This window comes from Talpa occidentalis, unplaced genomic scaffold (genome assembly GCF_014898055.3).
Source record: "Talpa occidentalis isolate TD23 unplaced genomic scaffold, MPIMG_talOcc4v2.1 talOcc4.9, whole genome shotgun sequence".
In the NCBI taxonomy this organism is placed as follows: Eukaryota; Metazoa; Chordata; class Mammalia; order Eulipotyphla; family Talpidae; genus Talpa; species Talpa occidentalis.
In genome coordinates, this window is record NW_023605305.1 from 95,313,991 (window position 1) to 95,338,524 (window position 24,534).

Genomic DNA, 24,534 nt, shown 5'->3' on the forward strand with positions numbered 1-24,534 from the left:
CATAGTCCTGTGTCTTAACCCCTTGCTATGTGGATAGCTTCATAGTCCTGTGTCTTAACCCTTGAGGCCCTGGGAACATCAAATTTTAAAGGTGATGCTTGACTTCACCTCTGCTGATCCCTTTACCTCTCAAGGGCCCTGTCAAGTTCTTAAAAATCTACTTGCTCACAGCTTTTCACCCAAAGATCTTCACACACAGTTTAAGACACATTAAATATATTGTCTCATTACTATGTACATCTTTTAACAAGCATACTATTGTAAAATGTTTTATTGTGGTTACATATACATGTAAAATATCATTTTAACCATTTTTAAGTATTTGGGTGTATTAGTACATTGATGTTGTGTAACCACCACCACTATCTCCAAAACTTTTTCATTCCTAATTGCAGCACTGTACCCATTAAACAATAATTACCCATTCTTCTTTCCACTTAATCGCCGGTTAACCACTATTCTATTTCCTATGAATTTAATTGCACCTCATAAGTGGAATCTTACAATGCTTTTCCTTTTGTGTGTCTGGCTTATTTTACTTAGAAAAATGCTTTCAAGGTTCATTCATACAGTAGCATGTATCAGAATCTTGTTTCTTTTAAGAGGGAGTAATATTCCATGGTATGTATTTGCGACATTTTGTCTGTCAGTTCATTTGTTGGTGAATGGGTTGCTTCTACCTTTTGGCTATTGTGAGTAAGGTTATTATGAATGTGGGTATACAAATATTTATTTGGTCTCTAGCAAGCATATTTTTTTCAGTGTACAGAACCTATATTGAGAACTTAAAGAAGGAAAGCAAAAGAGTATGAATGCACCTATAAAGACAAATTATAATATAAATGCGACATGAACAAAGGGAACCGATATTTTGTTCTAGACTTTTACATATGTTGTTTTCTCATGAGAATGAGAATTTTTACCTCTGTGAGGTGGGTAGGTATTTAAGGATGGTAGACTGATAACATAGGTATATCATTACTTATGAAATGTCCTATCTTAAAGCATAATGTAGTCCATGGTCATTTTCTTTCAATTTCATTAAAATGGAGCAAGTGGGGCAGGGGGAGGGAGCAAAGAGGACCAGATTGGTGAGTTCTTACCTGTGAACTTAAGAATGCATGACACACAAAGATAAATAAAAAGGGTTTATTCACATAGAAACAGGAGAACTGAAACAAAAAATATAGGGTAGCCCATCACCAGATGTAGTCTGACCTGTCTACAAGTGGCATCAGCTGAGCAGACATCAGGGTACACTTAGAAGTCAGCCAAAATGAGAGAAAGCATGCATGTGTTCCATGTTAAGGTAAGCGTGGTGGCTTAGCTCTGCCCCTAGCTTCCAGCATTCTATGTAACACGGAAGGCAGATGGGCTCTGGGGAAGATAAGGGGGGGCTCCTCTCCAGCTTGAACTTGCACCCAGGGGCTTGAGGGAACTTGGAAGAGATGTGTGGAGGAGATACATGAAAACACACTTGAAAGAGACACCTGGGTGAGGGAGACATGGGAAGGCTGTCCTGGGCAGACAGTGGCACCTGGTATCTTGATTTGTACTTTTATTTTGAGCTTTTGTCTCACACTTGCCTAAAACCTTTCTTGTTTCCCACCAGAAGGTGCCTTCGACTTGTGGCCAGCTTTTAGTCCTCAGCTGCCCTGCTTTGGGCTGAACTTGTTTGGCTGGGCATTTGCCCATGAGGGGATGGGTAACTTGGGGTATCTGCTATTCTCTTCCTTCTTAGTGCAGACTAATCCTGTTAAAGATCTCTCACACCAAGAATCTACTTTGTCTTTATGTGGCAGATGACAGGACCTTGTTTTAGAGCATATATCCCTTAAGTCTGGATTCCGTAGGTGCTCCTTGGTTGCACAATAATAGATGGCACTTGTTTTGTCACTGACAAGGAATTTTATAGTGGAACTGGAAGATTTGCCAGAATAAACTTTTAGTGTGATTGAGGGAGTTGTGTGGTTGGGGTGGGGTGGGGGGGAGTGGAGGACGGATGCCTGAACAAACTCCACAAACTCAGGTTTTATGGACTCCACCCACACTCCAGACCAAAGCGATCCAAGACACCAAAAACTACAAATCCCATAATGTCATCATCACCAAAGGGAGGACTGCTGGGAACTGAGGGTGGAGTTAAGAAGCCAGGTTTGGCATATAACCAGCCAGGTGGGCCTTGGAGGTCCTTGTTTTTTGCCGGCTCTCAGCCTGCTGTTGGGATTCCAGCTCAGCGGAACTGGTAGGACACATTCAGGGATTTACCTCTCTCTCTCTCTCTCTTTGTCTGTCTCTCTCTGAATTCATTTCTTCATTTCCCCTTCTTTTGTAAATAAACCCTTTATTAAACTTTTTTGTGTGTGCCTGCAGTTGAGGACCTACAGTCAGGCAACCCATTGCATATTGGGGTAGCCCTGTAACAGTTTTGAGAATTGGGGGTGGAGGGAGAGATAGTATCAGGAAGAATATGACTGGCAAAGGAAAAAGAAACTATCCCTGCTGTTAAAGCAGCTGTGATATGGTGAGTTATGGGAAATATATATATTTGATCATTTAGATGATCATAATAGATATATTTCTCATACATACTTGGTCTTCATTCAATTCCTCCTCACATCTTTCAAAAGCCTTGAAATTTCCTTGATGAGAGTTGATAAAGGTGTCTCTTGTTATGTTAATGAAGATAACTTTTGGGAAATACTTGAGGGTGGGGGTTGGTTGTCAGGGAAACCAGCCTGAACCGTCCCGCTTTGACTTCCTGGTTGGGAAGAGAGGAACTAGAGGTTCAATCCAGTCCTCACTAGTCAATGATTTAATCAATTGTGGTTTATGTAGTGAAACCTCCATAAAAACCAAGAGAGGGGGTGGGTTGGAGAGCTTTTTGGTTAGTGATCAAGTAAAGATTTGGCAGAGAATGGTGTAACTGGAGCTCTCCAGCTCCGTGCCTTTTCCCCATACCTTGAAGGGAAGCTCTGTGCCTTTTCCCCATACCTTGAATTTCTGCCATCTGGCTTTTGAATTATATACTGTGTATAGGGCATTGATCTAGTGAGTAAAGAGGTGTCCTGAGTTATGTATGGCCTTCTAACAAATTCATTGAACCTGTGGAGGATGTCCTGCAAACTTCTGATTCTAGCCAGTTGGTCAGAAGCACAAGTAATAATTTGGGCTTGCAACAGGCGCCTGTCTGAGGGAACCTCTAGTCTGCAGTGGGTGTGTTAAGAAGCACAAGTGGCAGCTGCCTGGACTGGTGGTCTTCATTTGAGATGGAGGGTCCAGGGGACTCAGTTCTTAATCTGTGGAATGTGATGCGCTTTCTGTGTAGAAGTGTGAGAATTGTGTTGAATTCTTGAATTCAAGCCTAGCTGTATCCCTACTGCAATTGAGCTGCAAGACATTAATACAGCAGCTAAAGATTCTCTGAGTACTACCTAGTGTAAAAGGGGACAGTACACAGTATTGCAGAGTAAATATAGTAGTTTCAAATTGTCTGTACCTTTAAGAAGTTTGTTACCTTTATTATGCCTATGAAAGTTTGTTTCCTTTATTGTGCCTTCATATTTGTTTATATCATTAATGAACTTCTAGGATTGGTGAGTAGGGTGTAGTAGTATAGTTAAGAGACACAAAGGTATTCATTTCAGCTCTTATTTAGTGTGTTACATGGGATAGAACATGTTTTATGTAAGTCTAATAGTGTTAGGTTTATCTATGCAGTTGTATAATACAGTGCTTACAAAATTTGATCTATTTTATAAAACATTTTATAAATAAGGAAACTACAGTTAGAAGTAATATAGTAACATCTATCAAGTGGAGACATCAGAATGTGAACCCCCAATCTAAGTAGTTCTAAGGACTATGTTTCTTCCCTTAGATCATTCTGCTTTATGCCCGGAAGTACTCTGGGAATGCGAGGATGAGTCTTTATACCTTTATTTGAGGGTCATTTAAAAAATTCCAAGCCTCCTTGAGAAGAGCAAAATTGTGTGCTATTGCAAGATAATTATAGAGTTTACTCTAAGGAAGCAGAATGTCTGGCAATATTTTTGGTTTTCTTTTCGCCCACTATTGTCCAGACCATTCATTCACTCAGTGTTGTACAGAATATGAAATATTCTTCTAAAAGCTATTTCAAAAACCTTATATATATTTCATATAGTACTTTTCTTTTGATCAGGATACTTGAAAGTCTAAAGGAAAATGCTACCAGCTTCAGGTTTCTAGAATTTCATCTCCAAATGTTGTGGTATTTTGACTAAGCAGAGTTGGAGAGCAATCAAGTTCCGCCTAGTCCACCCTCCCCTTAGTTTCTAAGTGATTTTTGCTTAATAGGTGCCACAGGGCACAGTTCCATTGTTGCCACCGTTTTTTTGTCTTTTTTTTTTCTAAGTTGTACACCAAGGACTCCAGAGGACTCTCCTGCAATAATCAGCCAGGACATGGCCAGGACCCCGGGGAAGCAACCAATTCCTAAAGAAAGCACTTGCCTGTAAGCACCTGTCTTCAGTGGACACCTCCCAGCCTTCTCTTGTACTTGGACAAAGGATGCATCTGAACCAGAAGGGTTTTTTTATCCTCATCTTCAAATGAGAATTTTTCTTAAGCCAGTAGTTGCTGCAGGGAAAGGTAGGAGGTTTTATTTATTCCCACAGTTTATACTGGATCTTTTGGAATTTCCATTTTTCCTGAATTGTTCCTTGGAGATAGGTGTTATTGAGCCTACCATCTTCCCAAGTCTCACACCAACTGCTCCAAGCTGCCAGCCAGAGTGGATAACCATCCCATGAGAGTTTCTCTTCGGTTTTTATTTTTAAGTCCCTCAACAAATAGGATTTTGTTAAGATTTATTTATTTATGTATACAAGAACTGGGGTACAGGCCAGAGATGTGGGGGGTGAGAGGATTCACCAGAGACAGAGTACAGAATAGAACAGGTGGATTGACGGAAGTGCAGTGCTGAGGGGAGCAGCAGGCGAGTCAGGGGAGGTCTGCTGCGCCATGTGGGTCACCTCCCTAGCTGGGGATCCAACTAGTGCCCCAGTGACTGTGGATTGCTTCATAGTGCTGCATCTTAACCCCTCACTAGGGAGGCCTGACAAATAGGATTCTTTCTGGAAAAGAAAGCTTATTTTTTTAAACAAGGTCCTGCCCTTTGATGCTGCCACCAGCCCAGAGAGATGATAAAAGCTGTACACAGGACGGAGTGCCATACACGAGGTGGTTTTATTTTTGGATCCATAATAAATTATTATAATTTTTATAGATTTATTTCTATTACAGTGGGCACTCCTAGAAGGCAGGGACTTCATCATCATTATCTCAGTATCCTTGGCAACTAACATAGTAAAGGTTTTCCACTTATAATACCTGCTTGTGGCCAGTCCTCATTTCAGCTGATATTCCATACCATCTACTTGGAGAGCTACAATACACTACACAATAAGTTCTCAGATATTTGATGGTGATGTTAATGGAAAAGAAGATTAAAAAAACATTTCATGTGCTTTGTTTAAGAAAAAAAGTTCATATATAAATCATTTAAGAAATACTTTCAGGACGTTGACATCAGAAAATTTTACTTTTCTCAGGTATAGCATGTACTCTGGTTCTAGGAAAGCATAATAACAAAATATTATACTACATGATTAACCAGAAAAACAGAAGCCACTCAAGGTATTTCAATTAGGCTTATTTAATATAAAGAATTAAGTTATTAAGTTATTGGAATAACTCAAAGAACAAAAAAAGGGAGAGGAGGAAGGCAGTATTGCCCAGTGACAAGGAATTATGTGAACTTGAGCCTCTGGTCATCTGACATTCACTCATGCAGGAACCCTATTACTTGTATTTAAAAAATCAGAACTGGGCCTCCCCCGTGGCACAGCGGTTGAGGCTGGGCTGTGAAGCTGCCCGCAGCCTGTGCAGCGCCGGTTTGATCCCTGGCCACCGGTGAGAGTCCCACATGGCGCGCAGACCTCTCCTGCCGCCCGCTGCTCCCCTCAGCAATGTACTTCGTCAGTCTGCCTGCTCTGCTCCATGCTCTGGCTCTGGTGAATTCTCTCACCCGCCCGCGCTTCTGACTGTACCCAGTGCTTGTATAAACAAATAAATCTTTAAAAAATAAACATAAAAAATAAAAAATCAGAACTTAACAGCTTAAAATAATTATTTCATTCTCATGTTTCTGTGAATTGACTGGGCTCAGCTGAGTTCTACTTCACACGAAGCTGTCTGAGGCTCCAATCGTCTATCTGGTGTTTAACTGAAATAAAACATTTGAGACGGTTCATTCACAAAGCTGGTAGTTGGCTATCAGGTCTCAGTTGGAGGGGTCACGTGTTCCTTGTTTCTCCGCCAGGTGGCTCAGACTTCTTAAGGCATGATGGGATTCTGAGGAATCTCTCTTGAGTGTTCCCAGTGGAAGGAAATAGAAACTGTCAGTGCTCTTAAGCCCTGGGCTCAGAAGTCACAGGATTTTCCTCTCCCACTACATTCTATTATTGGTTAGCAATTTCAGGGCCAGCCCAAATTCAAAGGGAGGAGGCTGTAAGTGTAAAGGGAGGGAATAAATTGTTGGGTGCTATATTTGGAATACATCTTTCACATAGTTTGCTCTGCAATCCCACCCCCCACCCCCTTCCTGGCAAACTTTATTATTATTTTTTAAGATTTATTATTTATGTACACAAGAACTGGGGTACAGGCCAGAGCTGTGGGGGTTGGGGGGGTGGTGAGAGGATTCACCAGAGACAGAGCAGGGAACAGAACAGGCAGACCGACTGAAACACACTGCTGAGAGGAGCAGGGGGCGAGGCAGGAGACGTCTGCTGCGCCATGTGGGTTGCTCCCTGGCCAGCCGGGGATGGAACTCGTGCTGCAGTGGCTGCGGATAGCCTTATAGGTTGTGTCCTAACCCCCAATGCCACCAGGGAGGCCCATAAACTTTATTCATAGTGGATTTTTACTGCAAATAATTGTGCTGCAAATATTTATATTGCAAGAATCATCTTACAGTTCACCCCACATCTAGAGCCTTCGATGCCCTCAGTGCATAGCCAGTAACTCCTCCTATACAAACTGTGCCTGTGGCACGTATTTCTATTTTTGTACATCATTCCTTGTTGTTTATTTGCTGATATATTTTCCTGTACATGTCTAGGGGACAGTAACCATGTTATCACCATTTCTGTAGCTCTAATAACTAACATAGTAAAGGTTTTTACAGTTGAACTTGTATCTACTTGTGGTCAGTACTAATTTAGCCTGGTGTTCCATACCATCTGTATCTAAAACTTCACTGTGGGGCCTAAAACATAGGAGATGTTCAGTAAGTATTCAATGGTGATAATAATGAAAAAGGACCAAAAAATTGCTTTCAAGTGCTCAGTTTAGGAGCAAAGGGACTGTGAAAGAATCATATACTGAAATATAACAAATTGGAACATTTTAGAACCTAATGTCTGCAGTTGGTTCTGCTTTTGGAGGATTAGGTGATTTTAGGTAATTTTCTGCCTTAGTTTTTTCACCACTAAATTAGAAAAGTTACATGACTTGGCAGTCTTTCAAAGGTACTAAGGTGGAAGGATCTTTTAAAAGCTTACTAGGGGAAAAATAACGTATGTTTACATATAAATGTGTGTGTATGTATAAATGTATTGACACACATACTATTTGTATAACAAAAAAAAAAAAATCCTGTAGTTTGTGAAAATGGAATTTTTTCTTGCCATTCAGTGACTTAGGATTTGGAAGAATACTGTCCTAAAGTTGAAATATAACTCCCTCCCCTAACGTTTATTGGATATTGCTGGGAACTAAGAACACAAAGATGCATATAATGCACTCCAATTCAGTAAATATTAAATATCCACTGGGTACTGGGTCTACCAAGATGAAAAAGGTCATCTTTTTTCCTATGAGGTCTTCACAATCCATGGACAAAGACTGATAAGCAAATGATTTCAGAACTGTGGTTGTGTTGATAAGAAATTGAAATATGACTCCCCCCAAAATTAAAGTGAAATTAAAAATTTAATTGACTAGACACTTGGAGATTACTTAAAAGAAGTACTCCAGGGTCTCCCCTGGTGGTGTAGTGGTTGAGCACTGGACTATGAAGCTGCCCGCAGCCTCGGCAGCGCCAGTTCATTCCCCAGCTACTGGCGAGGGTCCCACATGGCACGACAGACCTCTCCTGCCGCGCCCGCTGCTCCCCTCAGCAGTGTATTTCTTCAGTCTGCCTGTTCTGTTCCCCTCTCTGGCTCTGGTGAATTCTCTCATCCTCCCGCACTTCTGACTGTACCCAGTGTTTGTATAAATAAATAAATCTTAAAAAAAAAAAAAAAAAAAAGAAGTACTCCAGACGATGCCATATATAGGGAGTGGGGGTTCAGGGAGGGAATTCCAGCACTGGAATGAAAAAAATCTCAGGCGGTTAGAATTGTGGTTTTCATGGTCTTTCAGTGTTTGTAAAATACTCACTTTGGGAAATATTGAAAAGTGGTTTTAAAAGGTCATAATTTGACCTCAAATATAGCCACTTGTAACATTTTTAATCCTTATTCCTTGTTTGGTGCAGGCTATCTTATTTTTTTGAAGATTTATTTGTATTCATGCATACAAGAACTGGGGAGTAGACCAGAGGTGTGGGGTATGAGAAGATTCACCGGAGACAGTGGGGAGCAGAACAGGCAGATGCACTGAAATACACTGCTGAGGGGAGCAACAGGCAAGACAAGAGGTCTCCTGTGCCATATGGGTTAGCTCCTTTGCCGGGGACTGAACTCAGAACACAGTGGCTGGCGATAGCTTGATAGGGCTGAGAAGTTAACGTTAACCTGCACCACCAGAGAGGCCCCAGGGATATCTTTTATAAAAATGGAAATACGGGGCCTCCCTGGTGGCGCAGGGTTGGGGTTAAAGACAGCGCTATCAAGCTATCGCCAGCCATTGCAGCACAAGTTTGATCCCCGGCCAGGGAACAACCCACATGGCGCAGCAGACCTCTCCTGACTCGGCCGCTACTCCCCGCATCAGTGTGTTTCAGTACATCTGCTTGTTCTGTTCCTCACTCTGTCTCAGGTCAATCCTCTCACCCCCCCTTCTCGCCCCTCTGGCTTACACCCCAGTTTCTGTATGCATAAATAAATAAATCTTTTTAAAAAATGGAAATAACACCCCAAAATGGAGGCCTATAGATTCACAGGACTGGGTGAAGTAGGATGAACTGAACCCATTTGCGCCAGGTATTTCAAACTTCAAAATACACACCTGAACTCAGTATTTTTTTTTTTTAAGATTTATTTATTTATGCATATAAGAACTGGGGTACAGGTCAGAGGTATGGGGGGTGAGAGAATTCACTAGGGACAGAGTGGGGAACAGAACAGGCATATTGACTGAAATATACTGCTGAGGGGAGCAGTGACCAAGTCAGGAGAGATCTGCTGCGCAATGTGGATTGCTGCGGGTAGCTTCATAGGTTGTGTCTTAACCCCTTGTGCCACCAGGGAGGCCCAGAACTCAGTATCTTTTTCCCAATCCTTATTCATCCACTTTTACTAGCCCCTTTCAGGAATAGCATAACCATCTAGTCAATCATGCAAACAGAAACAACTCTTCTAAAAGGATTGATCATTGCTTAAATTAAAACCCTTTAGTTGCTCCCCATAGATATTGGAATCTAGTGTCATTTTCTTATTCCAGCATACAAAACCCTTCACCATCTAGCTTGCACCCACTTCACAACCTTGACTTGCCCTCCCACTGCCCACACAATTTTCCACTCTAACAATATTAAAATGTTTGCAGTTCCACAAACACGTAATGGTCTCTAATCATCATGATCTTTCTACGTGCTCTTTCTACATGTTCTTTTCTCTACCTCATCACTCACTCCCACCCTATTCTGTTTAATTGCTTCTCAAAAACTCAAGGGTTGCCTTTCAAGATGTGATCTATTTTGTCTTCCCCACCCCCCACACACCTCAAGTTCATCTCTCTTAACATATTTGTCATGCTGTCCTAGAATTACTTGCGTTTTTATCTCTTATATGACTTAACCAAGCACTCCTCAAGGACAGGGACTATATTGTGATTATTTTTGTTTTGAGCTTCTGTTCCTATCATAGTACCTAACGTACAGTAGATATTATAAATATTAGTTGAAGGAATCGATGTAAAGTGATGAAAGAACTGGTGATTTGTTTTTCATTGGTAAGCTTTAGAAAGCACATTTAGGAATTATAGTAAATGTTGTTAGTTGCTTGTGCAGTAGCTACTTCCCCTTCTTTTTTATCACCAAAACTTTGGACCACAGCCAGTACTACATTGTCTATTAAATACAGATTTGGGGTCTTTTTGTGAGATGATTCAAATGTGTGTCTACATCTTAAGACCCAGAAGCTGTGAATGTGATCTTATTTGGAAATAGGGTCTTTGCAGATGTAATTGAGTTAAAGATCTTAAGATCATCCTGGATTATCTGGGTTGGTGCTAAATCCCAGTGATAAGTGTCCTCAGAGACACAGAGAGGAGAAACACAAGGGGAAGAGGATAAAATGGACACAGAAGGAGGAAATATGGAGACAGACCAGCAATTGGGATTTTGCAGTGATAATCCAAGGAACATCTGGAGCCACCAGAAGGTGGAAAGGTAAGAAAGGACCCTCTAGAGCTTCTGAGAGGAGAAGCCCTGATGACACCTTGATTTTGGGCTTTGACTGCCAAATTTATGATAAAATTATGTTGCTTTAAACAACCCAGTTTGTGGTAATTTGTAATAGCAACCTCAGAAAATTAATGCAAATTTGGTTGCAACCAGATATCTTTTTTTTTTTTTTAAAGATTTATTTATTTATTTATATACGCACTGGGTACAGTCAGAAGCGTGGGAGGGTGAGAGGATTCACCGGAGCCTGAGCGAGGAGCAGAACAGGCAGAAGGACCGAAGTACACTGCTGAGGGGAGCAGCAGGCGGCAGGAGAGGTCTGCGCGCCATGTGGGACCCTCCTCCAGTGGCCGGGGAGCAGCCGGGGATTGAACCAGCGCTGCAGAGGCTGCGGGCAGCTTCGCAACCCAGCGCTCAACCTTCGCGCCACCAGGAAGGCCTGCAACCAGATATCTTAACTAATATAATGGTTTTTAAAAGTTCAAATATATGAAATAAAAATATAGGTGATAATTCAGGAAATGATCCTGGATTTCCTAAGTATTCTTTCCATAGTGCTTCAAACTAAGTTCAATACTAATGTTCAGGGTGGGTGGGGGGGAATAAGAAGACATCTTTGCACCTTTATATAAAAAATATGGGACATACATGTTCAAACTAAATAAAATTCAGCAATTCTGGGAATCCATTAAAAAAATAACCAAGTGCACAAGGATAGAGATAGATAAATTAAGATATAGATGCTATAGTAAATATCTGTATTAAAAACAAACTTGGCGACTGCACTAATTATTTTTACAGATGTTCTCCTTTCTAATTAACCATTTGTAGGAGACTGAATATTTTTGTTGACCAGAGTATCATAAACAGTGATACTCTATGCCAAAAATACTATGCTATCTTCTGTTTTCCAACTTTATAGCATCTACTGATATATAACATTTGAATTCAGGATGTACAATGTGATGATTTTATACACATCTATATCATAAAAAGATTACCTCCATCCACTCACATAATTGCTTTGTGTTGTGTGTGTGTGTGTGTTGGTAACTTATTTTCTGAACTTTCAAGTATATAATGCAGTATTGTTACAATCACCACACTATATGTTAGATCCTCAGCACGTACTTATGGAAATGTGTACCTTTAACCAATACTTCTCCATTTTCTACATCAAGCCCCTGGCAATCACCATTGTATTCCTATTTTTTTGAGTTCAGCTCTTTTAAATTCCACATATAACTGAGAATATACAGTATTTATCTTTCTTCCTGGTTTATTTCAGTTGGCATAATCCTCTCAAAACCTCCATAAGTTTTCTCAAAAGGCAGGATGTCCTCTTAAGGCTGAATAGTATTCCATTGCATATGTTGCACATTTTATCCATTCATCCATTGATGAGTGTTTAGGTTATTTCCATGTCTTGTACTATGTGACCTTTTCAAAGTGGAAAATTGGTGTGGGAGGTAGGTGTACCAGAGAACAGGATGTTTACCATCTTTTTGTCAAATCAAAACCTATTGTTCAGGCGTGAGCCCAGTTCCAGTGATGAGGCCACACCAGTGACAGCAGTGGTGGTGGAGTCAGTGCTCCAAGTTGTGGACAAGCTGCATGCAAGCATGTCCAAGACTCTGGACCCAAGGAGTTTGGTTTAGTGGCAGTGGTAGAATCAAAGGAAAGTGCTAGTGGCACTCTGGGGCAAGAAGAAACACAGGCATGATGCCCACAAACTTGTTGAGTCCCTCCTTGCCCTTTCCAAGGACTCTGGGATGGATGTATTCTGGGACAATTTTATTTTCTTCTTCTTTTTCCTTCTGTTTTTTGCAGACAGAGACAATAGGACAAGATTTAGGAGAAACAGAGAAGGGACTTGGAAAAGAAATAGGAGAAGGGACCTCCCCTGGTGGCGCAGCGGTTGAGCACTGGGCTGCAAAGCTGCCCGCAGCCTCTGCAGCGCAGGTTCGATCCCCGGCCACCGGCAAGGGTACCACATGGTGCAACAGACCTCTCCTGCCACACCCGCTGCTCCCCTCAGCAGTGTATATCGCGTCAGTCTGCCTGCTCTGCTCCCCGCTCTGGCTCTGGTGAATTCTCTCACCCTCCCGCGCTTCTGACTACCCAGTGCTTGTATAAATAAATAAATAAATCTTTAAAAAAAAAAAGAAAAAGAAAATAGGAGAAGCAAAACTTTAAGAGTCGAGTCAATGTGCTTACTGCAAGGAAGAGGAAAATTGGAAGGACTGGTGGCCCAGATTAGACACAAGAAAGGTGAGAAGGAATGAGAAAGAGGGAAGGAAAGAGGGAAGCAGATGACGGCACAGAATGAGGACGTGGGTTGCTGAAAGGAATAGAGAGTAGGAGGAATGAAGAATCAAGGAGGAAAGAAAGTAGTAAGAAGGTAGTTAAGAGTGGGGGTTCAGATTAAGAATGGGATGCCCAGGAACTCCCTAATCTGAATTTAAAATTAGTATACTTGATCAAAATTTTAAAAGAAAATGAAGTGGACTGTCTCTCTGTCTGTTTTTGTATCTTTTGCCTCTCGATGGTAATATTAGAATTTATTCATATGATTGGTTTAAAAATGGTACCTCTAAAAATTCTAATAAAATGAAAATGAACGTGAATCTTTTAAATAAATAGTGATCTAGGATAATTTTTGGTTAATGAGAATCATTATCTAAATCATTATCAAAATCTAATGGTTCAGTGAAAAGCATGTTGTCTTTGGGATTATAATAGTGGGTGCTAATACTTTCATTTTGTGTTTAAATATGTTTGGATCATAATTGGGTCATGGTATTCCACAAGGAAGGACAGCTGACTTAGTCTCAAAGTTTCCTGGCTAGCACTAAAGGAAACAGGCCCAATATGGAGTTATTTGTGTTAAGCCTAATGTCAGAAATGACAGCCTGAAAATAGAAGTTTGATATAAAGGTTTAAGCAAATGTGATCGGAATCTTTGGCAATTATTAGTCTCACACCTTTTTTTGTAACTTGAAATCTTAGAACCAGGTTAAATTAAATAATGGGTTGAAGTAAAAAAAATAGTGTTATTCCAGGGGAAAAATAACTTTACTCGTCCAATTTTAGATTGATTATGATAATTTTCTTCTTCTTTTTAAAAAGATTTATTTATTTATGCATACAAGAACTGGGGTACAGGCTAGAGGTGCAGGGGGCGAGAGGATTCATCAGAGACAAAGTGGGGAACAGAACAGAAAGATTGACTGAAATAAACTGCTGAGGGCAGCAGCGGTAGAATCAGCAGAGGTCTGCTGTGCCATGTGGGTGGCTCCCTGGATGGGGATAGAACTCCTACTGCAATGGCTGCAAACAGCTTCATAGGTTGCATCTTAACCCTTTGCACCACGAGGGAGGCCCCTGATTGGGATAATTTTCAAAGGAATACATCTAAGCAGTTCAAAAACACACAAAACACACCTAGGCTTCCATTTCAATCTGTCAATTTTGCTGCCTTTGTGGAATTTGCTCTCTTGGCCATTGACTACTGGAGTGCCATACTTAACCTTGGAAGTTACCTTCGGGATCAACATGCACTGACAGATGGTGACAAAAAGCCAAAGATTCAGAGTCAGGTGAGGAAACTGAAGCAGAACATTTGATATAATTTGCTCTGGATCTATATGACTTAACTGGTGGAACAAGAATCTCATCCCTACCCATCTGGCCTGCTTTGTGTAGGCAGAGAGGGCTGCAGTGACCAGAGAGCACCCTCAGGCAAAGAACACAAACTGAAATGGCAAGAACCAAGGAAATATGAGAGAAAGCATTGGCAGTGTCACACCTGTGACAGTGTGATAATAGCAATGTGGCTTTATTAAAAAGTATCCTTTCTTGGGCCTCCCTGGTGGCGCAGCGGTTGAGGGCTGGGTTGCGAAGCTGCCCGCAGCCTCTGCAGTGCTGGTTCGATCCCCGGCCGCTGGGCCAGGGTCCCACTTGGCGTGCAGACCTCTCCTGCTGTCCGCTGCTCCCCTCAGCAGTGTACTTCATCATTCTGCCTGTTCTACTCTCCGCTCTGGCTCTGGTGAATTCTCTCACCCTCCCGTGCCTCTGACTGTACCCAGTGCTTGTATAAATAAATAAATAAATCTTTAAAAAAAATAAAGTATCCTTTCTTTAAAATTGTATACTGAAATATGTAAGGTTGAAATGATATCTGAGATTCGCCTTAAATTACTTTATTTTTTTAAAAGATTGATTTATTTATGCATACAAGAGCTGGGGTGAGGCCAGCCATGCAGGAGGGTGAGAGGATTCACCAGAGACAGACTGGGGAGCAGAACAGGCAGATTGACTGAAATACACTGCTGAGGGGAGCAGTAGGCGAGGCAGGAGAGGTCTGCTGTGCCATGTGGGTAGCTCTCTGGCTGGGGATGGAACTCGAACTCATGCTGTAGTGGCAGCAGGTAGCTTCACAGTGCTGAGACTTAACCCTTCAACCACCAGGGAGGCCCCATGCCTTAAAATAATTTAGCAGGAAAAAAAAGAAAACACCCAAAAAGGACAGATAAATATGGCAAAACTTGATGCATTATTTAAATTGGTGATGTGTGTGTGGGAGTTAATTATACTAACCTTTCAACTGTGTTATAAGAATGTTTGGTAATAAAAACATTTTTAATGTACACCTAATTAAAATATGTTGATTAGGCTACATGGAATAGGTGGATATAAATCATTTCATTTTAGAGAACATCTGTCAAAAATGTTTTTTGTTTTAAAATAATCGCTATAAGTTATTCTTTCTAGTCATGGATTTCACTTAGTGTTTTCACAGCAGTACAAACTGGCTGGGATCCAGAAGCTACTCTTCTATTGCTCTTTGGGATAGAGCCAAACAATCAGTGGTGAACCCGACCAAACACATTTTACAGATGTCTACAGCCCAGGGCTGCTGTGGCATCACTAGCTTAGTGTGTCAAGAGCCTTTCCACCTGCTCCTGGCCTCTGTGGGGCACTTCCTTTTCTTTACTACAAACACAAACCCACTAAAGGTCTTGCCTGCTTACAAACAAAAGAAAACATAATACCAGCCCACCACCCTTGCCCTAGGTCAGCATTCATTCCCTGTTCACATATGTTGCTCTTGTTGGTCCCATTGGCCCATCTCACTCTCTGTGTCTAGGTCAACAAGTCACTAAACCTCTAAGTTTGCAAACCTAGTTCAGGAATATTTATCATAACCAACTATTTCATTATAAATTTAGGCTTGGCCCTTTTAGATGCTTCCACCATACCACTTGGCACTGTTTTATAATTATTTGTTCATTATTATTATTCCTTGAGGAAAGAACTATAGTAGGCCACTTTGGTTTGCAGGTAACAAAATCCTGATATGACTATTTTAGGCAAAAAAAAAAAATGTGTTGCCAGATGAAACTAAGTCACAAGGACAGAAGAATAGTTAGCAACATGAGTAGAGGGGACTAGGACTTTTTTATTGTTATTCCTGAAACAAGGATCTGGGGGATGCTTATAACCACCTAACTTGTCTTTTAAATTAAGGATCACCTCTCCCAGTCCCTCTGTGCTACCCTCACTGGCAGCCTAATTAGGTACAGCACAGATCATGGACTGATATTGGAGATTAGATTTCCAAGTGAGCAATAGAATTCAGCTGAATTCAGTTCTTCAAACATCCCTATTACATGTCAGGTTCTGTTAGGTTCCTGGGTGCAATTATATAAAGGACATGGTCCCTGTTCTCAATGGGAATCTCAGTCCTAATATGACCCCAGTTACCACTTTAAGGAGTCATTTAATTAATATATTTTTAAAGAGTTATTTTTTTATTTATGCATATAAGAACTGGGGTATAGGTCAGAGGTGTGGGGGCTGAGAGGATTCACCAGAGGCAGAGTGGGGAGTGGGGAGGAGAGCAGGCGGATCTACTGAAACACACTGCTGAGGGGAGCAGCAGGTGAGACAGTAAAGGTCCGCCACACCATGTGGGTCACCTCCCTGGCCAGGGATCAAACTGATGCTGCAGTGGCCAGTGATAACTTCATAGTGTTGTCTTAACCCCTTGTGCCACCAGGGAGGCCCAAAATAATTATTTTAAACATTGTCATTTTTAAGTTTTCTCATTTCAAAATATTTTTGTTTTTGTTAATCCATTTAAAGCATTTTCTTGTTTATCTTTTTTGTTTATTCCTGTGTTAGCATAGGCTAGATTCTGTTGTAGTAATAACCTCAAAATCTTTGTGGCTTAAAACATATTTCTCTGTCATGCTGTATGCCCATGTTGGGTTAGCCAGGACTCTGGTCCATGTTGTTCTTAATAAAAGATGCAGATTGACAGAGCTTTGACAAGCTTAAACATCCTGGGAACCATTGTATAGGGATGAAGGGCCGACTGTGCAATAGATCTGAAAAGCTTCCTCCTGAAAGTAACACTCATCAGGGACTTCCTGGTGGCACAGGTGGTTGAGTGCAGCGCTGTGAAGCTGTCCGCAGCCTCTGCAGTGCTGGTTCGATCCCTGCCGGCCTCAGAGCAACCCACATGGCGAGCAGACCTCTCCTGTCTTGCCCGCTGCTCCCCTCAGCAGTGTCTTCAGTCAGTCTGCCTGTTCTGTTCCTGCTCTATCTCTGGTGAATCCTCTCACCCTCCCACCCATCTGGCCTGTACCCCAGCTCTTGTATAAATAAAATAATTTTTTTTTTAAAAAAAAAGTAACACTCATCACTTCTCTTCAGTGTTATTGGCCAAAACAAATCTCATGGCCACTTCTAACTTCAAGGAGGCAAGAAGTATAGTCTTACCATGTTCCCAGAAGGAAGAAATCAGAAATTGTTGGGCAACAACATTTCCTTCTGGTTACCAAATAGTCATTTCACTCTTTTTTTTTTTGGCATGCAAAATATACTCCCCCACCTTCCCAATGTAGACAAACCAAAATCTCCATCTAGGGAGGACATCTAGTTCAAAACTCAGATGCAATCTCTACATCAAGTACAGACATGGCTCCTTTTGTAAAAAGACCTATGCCTGAAAAGACAAGTTATCTGTCCCCATGGAGGGGATAACCAAAGTAAACATTCTACTTTGGAAGGAAACGCATAGCGGAGGCAGAGATTCATCTCTGGCAATTTTGGAATCTTATTGTGTAGATACTTTGAGGACTCTTACTACCTTGGGGAACAGGGAAAATTTCTTCATTAAACCTGATTGCTCCTCAGAGGAGACTCCCTTGTTCAATGTTCTCTATGGCTCCTGATTCTGTGTGTGACTGATATTTCCTTTTTCATTATTCTCCTTGGTCACATCTATTAATCGAATAGGTTTTGGGGGAGAAATGCCTGTAGGGGCTGAGAAGCATTCTTAGTCTGCTTTCTGCCCTCAGACAGTTGAAGTTCTAATGGTAAACTGTCATGATCTTCTTTAGTCCAAGCTAGTAATTATTTTGGATGTGCAGCTCTCAGGAATATTGTAATCAGGAGGCGGGATAAAACCCAAACTACCTGTTTTCATAATTTCTCTAAGCCACTAGCCACCACTATTGTTCCTCATAAGACAAAATTCTTATTGGGTATAATTTTTCATTTTCCAGTCTCTATTCATTCATATTCTCTCTCTCCGGAAGCTTGTTGGGATTTGATGAGAGAGTCACTTTTCCTTATTTTCTTTTTATTTCTTTTCCCTGATCCATTGTGTCCAAACAGCCTTAGTTGGGCCATTGATGTAGGACTTATTTGGAGTTTTAAGTAAATGGGAGTACAGCCATTCTCTTAATTTGATGCGTTGTCTCCTGGCTGAGCTTTAGCTATTCTTTGTCATTCCAAGCATTTCTCAATTTTACTTTTAACTGTGTGAGGTTGAGAAGTCATTTCCTATTTCAACTCTATAAATCCTCAAATTGGTGGACTTTTAATCTCTACATTCTTGCCTGCCAACAGATCAATTCTCTTTTCAGCTCATTTCTTTTTTGTAATACTTTGCCAGAGGCAGCAAATAGCAACAAACACAATATTCTGCATTCTAATCTTCCCCTTAAGCTACAAATTTATTGGGTACGTGGCCTGTCTTTCAAGGTAACTGTAGAGAACAGTTTTATGAAATGTTTGACCACTGCATAACATAGATTGCTACCTTTCTATGCTCTGAAAACAGTTTTCTTGCTGTCTACAATCTAGCTACAATCTATCTCATAAACATTTGGGTTCTTGTTATGGCAGTACCTCACTTTAGAAAATTGCTACTTTAAGTGAAGATGACCTTAATTTTGTTGCAATAACAATTGTAAATTGTCAATGACTTACCGCAAAATAAGTTTATTACTCATGTTATTTGTCTTCACAACCATGAATATGGAGCAGAGTTCCTCAACTGTCCAAAATAGACAAAATAGTCCTTCTCTCAATGATTCCAAAAACATGAATACTTACCCTCTGAGACACCTGGAGACTTTTTTAGTATACACAGGAAAGATAATTTTTAAGGAGTCAATTTATAGGTCCTTAATTAAAATATGCACTCTTTTAAAAAATTTGCATGTGTTTGAGCCTGTGATGGAAGTATAGATTATTCTTTCCCACAGCTCTTTCACAATTGCTCATTTCCCATTCCGTAAAAACAAACCTTGTCCATCCCAAATTATCCTGTATGCATATGTGTTTCCCCATGTGTTAAAAATTTTCATGTCATAGGGCCTCCCTGGTGGTGAAAAGGGTTAAGTCACAGCACTGTGAATCGATCTGCAGCCACTGCAGCATGAGTTCGATGCCCCTCCAGGGAGCTAATCCACATGGCACAGCAGGCCTCTCCTGTCTCGCCCGCTGCTCCCCTCAGCAGTGTATTTCAGTAGATCTGCCTGTTCTGCTCCCCATCTGTCTCTGGTGAATACTCTCACCCCCCACATCTCTGTCCTACACCCCAGTTCTTACATGCATAAATAAATAAATCTTAAAAAAAAAAAAAAACTTCATGTCATACAAAAAGAAAGTTTAAATATTATTGAGATAGAGAACATAAATGACTGGGTAATAAATTCTTTTGCAAGTCTGTGGTTTCAATTTCTTTTAAGTTTTCAAAAAGTTTAAAGGAGAACCTAACTGAGTTGTCAGCAGATAAGTAAGTGAAAATGATTTTTGGATTCCAGCAAGTTGGTGGGAGAGTGAAGCCACTGGCTTGCCACCTCCAGATGTGCACAACAAAACTAATACAAACCAAAGCCAAAAATCCCTGAGGAAAAAACTGATTATTAACACACACAATAGAAGCATCATACTAAAGGGCCTAAAGGGGATAAGGAAAACTCTTAAGTGAATTTTGTTTAAAGTAATAGCAGGAGGAGGGTCCTCCTTGTGCGAGGGGTTAAGTCGCAGCACTATGAAGCTATCTACAGCCACTGCAGTGTGAATTCGATCCCGGGCCAGGGAGGTGGCACAGCAGACCTCTTCTATCTCTCCCACTGCTCCCCTCAGCAGTGTATTTCAGTCAATCTTCCTGTTCTGCTTCCCACTGTTTCTGGTGAATCTTCTGACCCCCCTCCACATTACCACCCCACCCCACACCTCTGGCCTACATCCCAGCTCTTATATGCATAAATGAAAAATAAATCTTAAAAAAAATAAAGTAATAGGAGGAAAGTACAAACTACCAGAGGAGGAGTGCTGTAGTTGATCTTCAATCCTCAAATGGAGATGGTGTATTTGAGCCCCAGACTCCCTCCCTGGCCATTCTGTTTGCAAGAATGTGGTAAAAAAGGAACTTGCATCCAGTGTTAGTGACAATGCAAGTTGGTGTAGCTTCTATGGAAAACTGTATGGAGATATTATAAGAAAATACAAGTGGGACGTTTGTAGGATCCAAATATTTATCCTAAAAATATGAAAACTCTAATTCAAAAAGATTTATGAATGTCTACATTAATAGCAGCACTGTCCACAATTGCCAAGCCATGGAACCAATTTAAATGTCCTTCAGTTGATGAATAGAAAAAAAGAATTGTGGAATACATACTCAATGGAATACACACAGTTGTTAAAAGGATGAAATAGTAATTTTTGGGACAAAATGGATAGTTCAAGGTGGTTATAGTAAGTGAAATAAGTCAGAAAGTGAAAGATATATTGTACGGTTTCACTCATCTGTGGAATATAAATAACCAAAAAAAAAAAAACAAACCATACAGTATGGAATAAAGCTTGGATTTAGTGAAATTTAACGGTTAACAGAGGGAAATGGGGGAAGGAGTGAGGGTGGGGGAGGCAGGCAGAGGGAGGACTGGCATGGGTGGTTTGTTGGAGGGTGAGTAGAACATATGCACATATGGAAGAGCAAAAATGTAACCCCAAAATTAAAAATAATTTTTAAAGAATATAGAAGAGTAAGGAGCGTCACTGAAAAACAAAATGTAATTCAACACCAAGCTGCATGTGAAAGAAATCCTAAAATAATTATTGTAATGCAACCGAACAATGACTATCGAGGCAAACAACACCTACATTACTTAATATGGAGGAGGAAGGCGAAAATAACAATATGACTCAATAGAACCAGCCTAAGACTATACTATCCAATGGGTCACACAAATATTCCATCTCATACCAACCACAGTAGGACCTGCAAACAAAAAATAATAGAAGTAGCACATAAGACAATGGAAATAGAACATAACAAAATGTAATAGGAAGCTTTCAAAAAATCATAAAAATAAGAAGGCAAACCAAAAACAAAAGTAACTTGCAATTGCAACAAACACTGTATCTCAATAATCACTTTAAATGTAAATGGCTTGAACTCATCAGTCAAAAGATAGCATGGGGGCCTCCCCTGGTGGCGCAGGCAGTTGAGTGCAGCACTGTGAAACTGTCCGCAGCCTCTGCACTGCCGGTTCTATCCCCACCCACCTTGGAGCAACCCACATGGTGAGCAGACCTCTCCTGTCTTGCCCGCTGCTCCCCTCAGCAGTATATTTCATCAGTCTGCCTGTTCTGTTTCCCGCTCTGTCTCTGGTGAATCCTCTCACCCTCCCGCGCATCTGGCCTGTACCCTGGCTCTTGTATAAATAAAATAAATCTTTAAAACAACAACAACAAAAGATAGCATGGCTGAATGGACTTCAGAACAAAACCAAACCTTCTGTTGTTTATAAAAAACTAACAAAGACAAGAATAAACTTAGAATTAAAGATAGGAAGACAGTTATAAGCAAATGACAAGCAAAAAAAATCAGGAATAGGGGTGGCACAGGGGTGAAAGAGACAATGCTATCAAGCTATCACCAGCCACTGCAACATGAGTTTGATCCCTGGCCAAGGGATAAACCACATGGCGCAGCAGAGCTCTCCTGTCTTGCATGCTGCTCCCCTCAGCAGTGTATTTCAGTCAATCTGCCTGTTCTGCTCCCCACTCTGTCTCTGGTGAATCCTCTCACCCTCCCCCCGACACCTCTGGCCTATATCCCTTCTTGTATGCATAAATAAATAAATCTTTAAAAAAAATTAGTAACAACTATATTTACATCTGATAAAATATACTTTCAATCAAGGAAGATAAAAAGAGATAGAGGACACCATTAAGGGTCTAATACAAGAAGAAGAAGTAACACACATACAAAAAATAATAGAGCACCAAGATAAATAATACAATAACAGAATTAAGAGATATTGATAATATGATAACACTAGGGATCTTAATACCGCACTTACAACAATGGACAGGTCAACAAAACAAAGTATAAATGAAGAAATGACAGTTTCAAATGAAGATCTAGACCAAACAGGTCTAACAGGTAACTAGAGAACTCTTTTTTTTTTGTTTGTTTATACAAGCACTGGGTACAGTCAGAAGCGCGGGAGGGTGAGAGAATTCACCAGAGCCAGAGTGGGGAGCAGAGCAGGCAGAAGGACTGAAGTACACTGCTGAGGGGAGCAGCGGGTGGCAGGAGAGGTCTGCGCACCATGTGGGATCCTCCTCCGGTGGCCGGGGAGCAGCCGGGGATCGAACCGGCGCCGCAGAGGCCGCGGGCAGCTTCGCAACCCAGCGCTCAACCGCTGCGCCACCGGGGAGGCCCAACTAGAGAACTCTTAACCCAAAAACTGCTGCATACATCTTTTTTTTCAAGTGCACATGGAGCATCTTCAAGAATATCTTGGGACACATATCAATTTTCAATAAAACTATGAGGAATGAAATCATACCAAGCACCCCTGAACACAATGCTATAAAACTAAAAATCAACTATAAGAGAAAAAAAACCAGGATAAATTTATTAATACATGGAGATAAAACAATATGCTCCTTAATAGCAATTGGATAACAAGGAAATCAAAACTGAAATTTAAAAAATACCTTTACTTTTTTTAAAAGATTTATTTATGCATACAAGAACTGGGGTACAGGCAGGAGGTGTGGGGGGTGAGAGGATTCACCAGAGACAGTGAGGAACAGAACAGGCGGACTGACTGAAATACACTGCGGAGGGGAGCAGCAGTCAAGACAGGAGAGGTCTGCTGCACCATGTGGGTCACCTCAGTGGCTGCTGATAGCTTCATAGTGCTGGGACTTAACCCCTTGAACCACCGTGGAGGCTCCCTGAAAAATTTAGACAAAAGGAAATGATGATACATGTTATCAGAATATATAGGATGTAGTGTTAAGGAGGAAGATAATTACAATTCAGGACCATATTAAAAAGAAAAATCCAAAATAAACAATCCAATATTATCCTAAAGCAGCTCAAAAAAGAGGACACAAAGTTAGTAGAAGGAAGGGAATAACAAAAGTAATAGAAGAAATAAATGAAAGAGATCAAAAAGGCTATACAAAATCAGTGAAACCAAGAACTGGTTCTTTGAGGTGATAAACAAAACAGATAGCCCCCTAGCTAGGTTAACAAAAAAGAAAAAGAGAGAAGCATTAATAAAAAATTATAAATGAGAGAGGAGAAATCACAGAAAGTACAGAAATAGAAAAGATTATGAAGAGTTTACCTATGAACAACTATATGCCAAAAGCTTTCATAACCTTGGAGAAATGGATACATTTCCAAATCAACATAATCTACTAAGACTAATCCAGGAAGTGGATTAGTGCAGCAGGTGATATGAACAAACTAATTACAAATATGCAAACTGAAACTAATAAAAATACCTTCCAAAAAACAAATGCCCAGGACCAGATGACTTTATAAACTAATTAATTTAATCCAACTTTTAAAGAACTGAGGTCCATCACTTCTCGGCCTTTTGGCTAAGATCAAGTGTAAAGAACTGATGTTCAACTTGTTCAAATTGCTTTTAAAATATGAGAAATCCTCCCTAGTACATTTTATGATGCCAATGATACAAGTCTGCCAAGCCAGAGCAGAAGAAACTTATAGACTAATATCTGTGATGAACACTAATATGAAAAATTTTAGCAAAATACTAGCAAATTGAATTCAACAATATATATTTTTTAAAGATTTGGGGCCTCCCCTAGTGGCACAGCGGTTGAGTGCTGGGCTGCGAAGCTGCCTGCAGCCTCTGCAACACCAGTTCATTCAATCCCTGGCCACCGGCGAGGGTCCCACATGGTGCGCAGACCTCTCCTGCCGCCCACTGCTCCCCTCAGCAGTGCATTTTGTCCGCCTGCCTGCTCTGTTCCCCGCTCTGGCTCTGGTGAATCCTCTCAACCTCCCGCGCCTCTGACTGTACCCCGGTTCTTGTATAAATAAATCTTGTATAAATAAATCTTTAAATCTTTATTTCTTTATTTACAAGATTTATTTATATAGAACCGGGGTACAGGCCAGGTGCGCGCGAGGGTGAGAGGACTCACCAGAGACAATATTTCATAAAGATTATATACCATGATCAAATGGGATTCATCCCAAGGATGCAAAGATGAGT